The sequence below is a fragment of the Oryctolagus cuniculus genome, chromosome 3 (assembly GCF_964237555.1).
Source record: "Oryctolagus cuniculus chromosome 3, mOryCun1.1, whole genome shotgun sequence".
Taxonomy (NCBI): Eukaryota; Metazoa; Chordata; class Mammalia; order Lagomorpha; family Leporidae; genus Oryctolagus; species Oryctolagus cuniculus.
In genome coordinates, this window is record NC_091434.1 from 44,212,402 (window position 1) to 44,221,370 (window position 8,969).

Consider the following 8,969-nt stretch of genomic DNA (forward strand, 5'->3'; position numbering starts at 1 on the left):
ATTTAAAATTTAATTTCTTTGGGGGGTATTTTTGTGAGAGTGGAATTGTTGGGTCATTTGGTTAATATGTTTAACTTTTTCAGGAACCATCACACTATTTTCCAAAGTAGCTGCATCATTTTACATTCTCATTAGCAGTACGTGAGGGCTCCAATTTCTCCACATTCTTCCCCATATGTGTTATTATCTGTTTATGCCATCCTACTAGGTGTGAAGTGGTTTCTTTTTGTGCTTTTGCTTTGCTTTCCCCTGATAACTAGTGATGCTGAATATATTTTCATGTGTTTGTTGGTTATTTGCATACGTTCTTTAGAGAAATTTCAAATCATTTGCCAATTTTAAAATTGGGGGATTTGTCTTTTGATTATTGAACTGCTGGGTTGTTTAAATATTATAGATACAGATGAGTCTCCTTAAGTTTTGAGGAACTGCATCAAAGAAATACTAGATAAAACATCTAGTATCAACACCCAAAATTGACATATGCACACATACACACAGAAAAGTAAGGTAAAATTTCTTCATGTTTTAGTACACAATGTTCCTCATAATTGTGATAAAAAAACATTCAAAGAGTGTAAAATGTGCAAAAGACAGGAAATAGTTAAGTAAACAATGGCATATTCATGGGATGAAACTTTATGCACACTTCAGTGCTAATCTCTCCACTTCCGTACACATACAGTATAATTTCAACTAGGTCTAGCCTGCTGGGCTCTCAGTGGAAAAGTGGACAACCATAGGTGATATTTTTTCCATGCAGTTTCCTTTGTAATGTGGCATTTGGGTGGGCAGGGAGGAGTATAAAACTGTTACCAGCAACACAAAAATTGTAAAACTAAAGTAACAGATTGTCTTCAAGGAAATGTGGTGGTTTGGGGAGTGCATGGTATTTCATGGCACTGTACTTCTATATTTTTGAATAATACCAGAAAGTTAGTCATTTTACCTGCAACATCCCACAGCCATTTATCTTGGGCTAAGTTTTCCAAGTGTCTAAGTTCTTGGAGGGTAACTTGGCATACTGACATATACTTCCTTGTTCAGAAATAACACTTAATGATATTAATTCACCCGTCTCCTATGTAATATCTATGAAATCCTGATCCAGGACAAGTTTTCTTTGCTTCGTTTTAGTGTACTTGCTCACTCCATCTATTATTGAGAGAGAGAGAGGTCATACAGTTTTGAGAAACATATTCCATGCCACAATAACTCTATGCAGTTTGTTTTTCTAAGAGGCCGGGGATATTCCCATGATATAGGCAAGCAGTGGATTTCTGGCCACAGTTCTCGCAACTGCTATCATTTCAAGACAAACCACTAATTGCTGAGGAATTCACTGGGAGCTAAAAGAGAGCTTTTCTTCATAGCATACTCATTGGGATCTCTTGCAGATTGCTCTTGTTTTCTGGAGCAGAGTTCTCATTATCCAGTGGAGCTTTCATTCCCTACTCTCCACATGAATATATTTTAAGGAAAAACTACTTCTGAAAAACAAAATGTTCTGGAGGATTCAGATCCACAGTGATATGGTGATTTGGCACAGAAATGTGGACACACATCCAGAACTGCTGTGTGTCAATGTGATAGCAATTTTACCAAAAATAAAGACTTTCTTTGCAATTTACAGACGTATGGATACAGGGGAAACTGTACTTGTCCTTTACTCCTCAAACGCCCTTTCATTTCCTGCTGTGTGCTGATGTTTCAAAGCCTCTACAGAAATTAAGGTTCCAATGAGATTTGCCACAGCGGTTTCTTGGGAATGTCCATAAATAATTTTTTTTTTGCTTTGGTTTTTGTTTTCAGCAGAAAGTGTTGTTTGCGGTTATCCGTTTTAAAACTGTATCTTTTTTTAAGATCTGAAAAATGAACTTTTGTATTTTTCAGGAAGCAAACAACTTTTTTTTTTTTTTTTTTACCTCCTTGCCCTGCACAGAATATGGAATTAGAGTTTTTGATTACTGATTCTACTTGAGGTAACAGTGGATTCACTAACACTTCCTCCTTTTAAATACACTTGTCCTATGCTTTTTTTCTGGGGGTGGACATTGATTTAGCAGGCTAATTTATTGCTAAAGTCGTGACTGTTCCCTGTGTTCTATGCAATGAGTAATTCAGGTCGTTCCTTGTGCTCAGATAACCCATCGTGGGGCTTCAGCAATATTTACCAATTTGTTCAGAGATTTTCATCCATCCAGGGACTTAAACATTTGGTAACATTTGAATAACTTTAAAGGATAAGAAAGAACAGTGCAATTCAAAATGGATCCCCTGAAGCATAATCCCTGCTGGGCTCTCAGTAGAAAAGCAGTAAATATATTTCCCAAGGCTCTGCGTGGACAGTGTCTGTTTCTTCTGCTCTGTTTTTTTTTTTTTTTTAAATGAAAAGATTCCACTAAGGCAAGCACACACATGCACACACACAAACACTTACTCATTCACATAATCACATACAGACAAAAATAAAATAGGAATGCAAGAGTATTTCCGAGTTCAACTCCTTTTCGTGGCTTGTATTTTTCTATTTCCTGGACAGTGACAGGAACATGGAGGAACATGGGAGGCTGTTGACCTATCTTAGCATCCCTTCCTCAGGTTTTCTACATAGGACTGAGCAGGTTTCAAATGTATTGGCCATGTGATCAATGTATTGATGGTCATAGCAGCTAAAGTTTATTGAATATTTATTTGCCAGGTACTATAAATTCTAATCTATCACTCCTTTTCTTATTTAAATCTCATAACAAATGGTAAGGTAAATATGATGACCATCTTGGCTTTACTGCACTACAATCAGCCAAGGTTACACAGCTGTCTTAGCCTGAGCTGCTATAACAAAATACAACAAACCAGGCAGCTTAAACAGCAGGCATTTATTTTTCACAATTCTGGAGGTTAGAAATCCAAGATCAAGGTGCAATTCCACTCAGTTCATGATCTGTAGACAGTTGTCTTCCTGCTACATTCTTACATGGGGGAGAAATTTCCCTACTATCTTTTCTCAAAAGTGCACTAATTCTATTTTTTAGGGTTCTACCCCGATGATCTAATTACCTACCAAAGAACCTACCTCCAAATGTTATTACACATGTGTTCTGGGAGAGGCACAAATATTGAGTCCATGCCAATAGTCAATGAAGAGCAGAGACAGGAAGTTGATGCTGGCTACCTTGGATGTCAGAGAGTGCTTTCTACCTCTATCATGTTGGACCAACTACAATAGTACTTGCACATGTCAGCACTTCCACTTGCCCCCCATGGACTGGAGTGCAAGTTTGAAATCTTGGCTGTCCTCTGAAACAGTGCACAATCACCTCATCTATTATAAAAAATTGACTGGGGCCAGTGCTGTGGCATAGAGTGTAAAGCTACTGCCTGCAGTGACGGTATCCCATATGGGCGCCAGTTCTAGTCCCAGCTGTTCCACTTCTGATCCAGCTCTCTGCTATGGTCTGGGAAAGCAGTAGAAGATAGACCAATTCCTTGGGTCCCTGCATGGGAGACCCAGAAGAAGCTCCTGGCTCCTGGCTTCAGATCGGTACAGCTCTGGCCGTTGCGGTCAAGTGGGGAGTGAACCAGCGAATGGAAGACCTCTCTCTCTCTGCCTCTCCTTTTCTCTCTGTAACTCTGATTTCAAGTAAAATAAATATATTTTTAAAAAATTAAGATTTCTTTTTTTTCCTGGAATCTCCTCCCTTTATTTAGAAACCAAAGCAATAGACTTTTGCAGTTGGAAGATACTTCGATGTCTGACTTCATCTAGACATGCATGGCCTTGGTCAGATTGGTGGACTTTTCTGCTATGAGCAAACATGAGCATGGTGGGCACTCACTAAATGAACATTTGAAGAAATGTGCGAGTGAATGATTCATATGACCCAAAACAGACCTTTTTTTGACCTTATTCAAAGCTAAGATGCTCAGTCACCAGGTCATTTGTGGCTACAAAAATATTGCTGGCAGGTAATCTGGGGCTATCAAATTCATTTCCATCTGTAATTAAAGTAGAGACCCACATTCTTTTCTCCCAGGAGATTGGTGTACCAAATCCTGCCTTTGACATTGGATAGTATTAAACAGATTTCAGCCAATGAACAAAGTTTCTATTTACGGAAAATGTCAAGGGTGATAAGCATGAAAAATAGTAATATCATATTTTCAATCTAACTAACAATAACTGAACATGAGCAGTGCAAAAATTTCTGCCAAACAAACAACAAATATTCTGAGAAGCTGGAGTAAGGTTCATGGAATCTCCAAAACAAACATTGCAGATATGGGCTATTATAGGTAGAAAGTCCCATAGAAACATGCATCTGTTTCAATCAAAAAGAAAAGACCCATTCCTGAATGGCCAATACAAATGCTACCTTTTTTCCCCTGTTTGTGGTTAATATATTTTCCAGAATTTGAAAGTTGTCATTTGCAATAGGAATATCTACTTCACTGCTCCTCTCCTATTCCTCTGTGTGTGTATACATGAAATATATAGACACACACACATACACACAACACACACACTCCAATAGCCATTTGCATGTTCATCCACTGTTAGTCACCCGAAGTATGAAAGACTATATATCTAGCCTTCAATATTGAGTCTGTCATGGAGCAGGGATTCAGCAAATGTAAATGTGAATGGTGGAACAGATGTACTACACCAGATTGTACTTACACCAGAGTAAAGCTTCAGGCTGGCGCTGTTGTCCCTGCCTGCTGGATGAGGAGACTGAGGCTGACAGAGTTGATGCTTATTCAAGCTTAGAGTTAGTGACCTAACCAACACCTGAACTCAAGTCTCCTATTCCTGGAGTTATGCTCTTTCAACCATACAAGATTACTAGTGCATGCATTTTGAATATTCGATATCATAAAAGTAGATTTTAATAATTGTAATTGTATTTTTTTAGTATTTATTTTTCAAAGTCAGAGTTACACAGAGAAAGGGAGAAATAGAGATCTTCCATCCATTGGTTCAGTCCCCAAATGGTCACAATGGCTGGGTCTGGGCCAGGCTGAAAACAGAAACCAGGAGCTTCATTCAGGTCTCCCACGTGGACGCAGGGGCCCAAGGACTTGGGCCATCTTCTTCTGCTTTTCCAGGTACATTAGCGGGGAGCTGGATCAGAAGTGGAACAGCCGGGACTCGAACCAGTGTCCATATAGTGTCACAGGCAGTGGCGTAACCCATTACTTCACAACGCCAGCCCCGGGTTGTTTTTCAATCTATATTCATTTATAACTTGTTTTACCTGCCAAATAATTCAGAGCCACATATGACTATACAATGAAGTAGAGAAAGGAAGTTCAGGGGATAGAGACTGAGAGAGCGTAAGACCAAGAACTGTGAAGCTGCACACTAAAATTACGATAGCTAACAAATAATGAGCACTATGTGTCAAGCCTTATTCTAAGTGCTTTCTCTAGATGAACTCATTTAAAAGACACAGTGGCTCTGAGGTGGGTTCATAGCCATAGGCACTAAAACAGAGAATGCCAGTTATTTTCCCAGGTCACAAAGCTAATAGCTGGGGAAGCAAGGAAGCAAACCTCAGTGGTTATGGCTCCAGAACTCATACCCAAAGCACATTATTTCTCATATTCTGCCTCCTGGATATCCTTGGAATCAGCACTTCTCCAACTTGTATTCCCAGATCCTCAACCTAGGAAACCACCCCCCAAAAATCACACATGGCTCTAAGAACCAAACCCTAGGCTCCCCTCTCAGATTTACTTCACTTCCACTATGGTGATGGATGTGTTTATTGAGATCAGCATTGGGTAACATTTTTTTGGTTTTTCTTTTCAGGAGATTTTATCCACATTAACAGCCCAAATTTAGAGCTCTCTTATTTACTAATTGAATGATCTAGGGCAGGGCAGGATCTTCTGTGTGCTCCAGTTTTATCCTTTGTCAAATTTCGATAATGTCAGTTTACTGACATTACTGTTTACTATATGCATATATATGTTTACTATGTTTACTATAAGCATTAAATTCCACATGCACAAGGAGTACTTAGCACAGTACCTGACATATAGTAATATTAATTAATTAATTATTAAATCAATATTAGCTATTATACTTACTATGAGAAAATGTAATACTTTGTTATTGTTACATTCAGGGTCCAGTATGGTCAGATTCTCAGAGAAGAATCTGAATCATCAAAACTAAGAAAACAAAATCAGTCCCAGATAATGTAACAACAATGTAGTGTTAATTAAACTCTAGTTTTTGGTTCAATTATCTAACCTAATTTAGTAAATCTAACTCATCCAAATCCAGGTATAACATATCTTTGAATATTTAAAATCTTTACATTTTCTAGATCATTTTATTTTATTTTTGTAAAGATTTATTTATTTATTTGAAAGGCAGAGTTGCAGAGAGACTGAGGGAGGAAAGGTGGAACAGAGAGAGAGAGAGAGAGAGAGAGAAAGAGAAGAGAGCTTCCATCTTCTGCTTTACTTCCCAAATGAACACAATGCGACTACAACTGGAGCTGGGCTAGGCCAAAGCCAGGAACTCCATCTAGGTGTCCCACATAGGTGTCAAGGGCCCAAACACTTGGGCCATCTTCCACTACTTTCCCAGGGATCTGGAATAGAAGTGAAGCATCCAGGACTCAAACTGGTATTCATATAAGATGCTGGTGTTGTGGGCAGCAGCTCAATCCACTGTGCCACAACAATGGCCTCTATTCCACATATTAAAAGTATAATGTTATCATATTAATTTAGAAATCATAGACTTAAAAGGAAAATATCACTGCAAGATTTGTACATTCTGTGAAATTGGTTACCAAATGCCTTTGACAATTTTTTCAAGATTTATTTATTTATCTGAGAGGTAGAGTTACAGAGAGAAGGAGAAACAGAGAAACCAAGGTCCTCCATCTACTTCACTCCCCAAATGGCCACAACGGACAGAGCTCGGCTGATGGGCCAAAGCCAGAAACCAGGAGCTTCTTCCAGGTCTCCCACGTGGGTGCAGGGGCCCAAACACTTGGGCCATCTTCTACTGCCCTCCCAGAACATTAGCAAGGAGCTGGATTAGAAATGGATTGGCAAAGACTTGAACTGGCACCCATATGGGAGTCTGGTGCCACAGGAAGAGGCTTAACTTATTATGCCACAGTGCTGGCCCCTACCTTTGACAAATTAAAACCCCACCAGTGTGTGTCACATAAGTATTAATTTAAAATCCAATTATTCAGTGGAAATTGTACATCCAGAAATGCTTAACAAGAATACAGCAGTCTGGGGAAACTAAATGCAAAAAAAGAAGCACATTGACAATTATCATTGAACTATTTTAATTCATTCCATTTGGGAAATAGTTGAAACAAGAGCAGTTTTGGATACAAAGTTGTGAAAAGAAGAAAATCTGTATCACTACTATTTTCCTTCTGCTGTATCAAATATCTATTTGGAATTATCCAGATAAATGACTAATATTTTTTATTTTCTTTTTTTATTTTCCTTTATAGATATTTAATCTGTTTAAATAGAGCTAGAATTAAAATAGTATATTGCCATGATGAAAATTGTTTTGATTTAGGGATTTTTGTGTTTTGTGCTTTGTATTTTATCATGAATTAGCTACCTATTTGGGTTTCAGGACTTCGTGTTCTTGAAGGCATTCCTTTGTTTACTTTATTCTTGTAATCTACAATGTTCTGTCTTCAAATAACTATCTGCTCTGAAATCTGTGTCCACACTGATTCAGACGAGGAATGTTAAAAAATTACCTTTGTTCACTTGGTATAGAAACTCCAAATGTTTATAGATTGTTTAGAAACATCTTGCTCTCTCCTGGGGTGCTAAGCAACATAAGCATAATGATGCCAGTATTTTGGTTCCTTCCTCTCTATATTTGTAAGCATTGACAAAACCATTGGTTCTATTATATCTAAATACAATAGCAGTAAGATGGATAAATAGTGATTAAAAAAGTCTAACAGCCAAAACACACTTTAGACCCCTAAGTCTAAAATAATTGTAGCAAAGATTCCATACACATTTTTGAAAGAAGACATTAGTTCAGAGAAAGGTCAAAATACTTCTACAAACATAAAAACCATTAAAAATGTTGGTCCTCAGCTTGGCAAAGTTGAGTGATCTTGATTCCAAATAACTCCTTGAAGTTTCACATTTTTCCTCTAGCTAATGAGTTTTCAACCACAATTTATAAAGTTTAGCTTTATATTGGTTTCTTTCCCACAGACACACTTTTCATTTTGTCCCATATTTTTGTCTACCTTTCAGTTTAGCTTTCAATGCTGCTATGCTGTTTAATTTTACATCAGAAAGAATTTTTTAAAGTATAATGTAAAATCCTTCTGCAGTTTATATCCTACTTCAGGCACTTATTTCCTAAATTCTTTTTCTTCCTTTTAGAACACAGTTAGAGAGATACCCCTTGCTGTTGCTTAACCTTTCCAAGTATGAATTTATGGACTAGCAAAGGTTTTCCTCTCTAGTCTCTATGCTTTAGTTTCTTCATCTATAAAATGTTGATAAAAAATAGTACCAGTTCATACAGCTACAATTAAATGAGTTATGTAAAATCCTTTGTATAATGACTCGCACAAAGATAATTCTACATAGGGGCTAGTATTGTATTAAGATATTTTTAAAAATGTATTTAAAATGGAGAGAAACATGGGGGAGAGGGAGGGAAGGGTAAAGAGAGAGAGAGACTGAGAGAGAGGATGAGAATGAGGATCTTCGTCCCGCGAGTCACTTCCTATCTGCCCACAACAGCCTGGGCTGGACCAGGCCAAGGCTAGAAGCCTAGAACTCAATCTTGGTCTTCTATGTGGGTGACAGGGACACAGATACTTGAACTATCACTTGTTGCCTCTTGGGGTGCACATTCACTGGAACTGAAAGTGGAGCCAGGATTTAAATCCAGGAATAGCTGTATGGAATGCAGGTATCCCGACTGGCATCTTAAC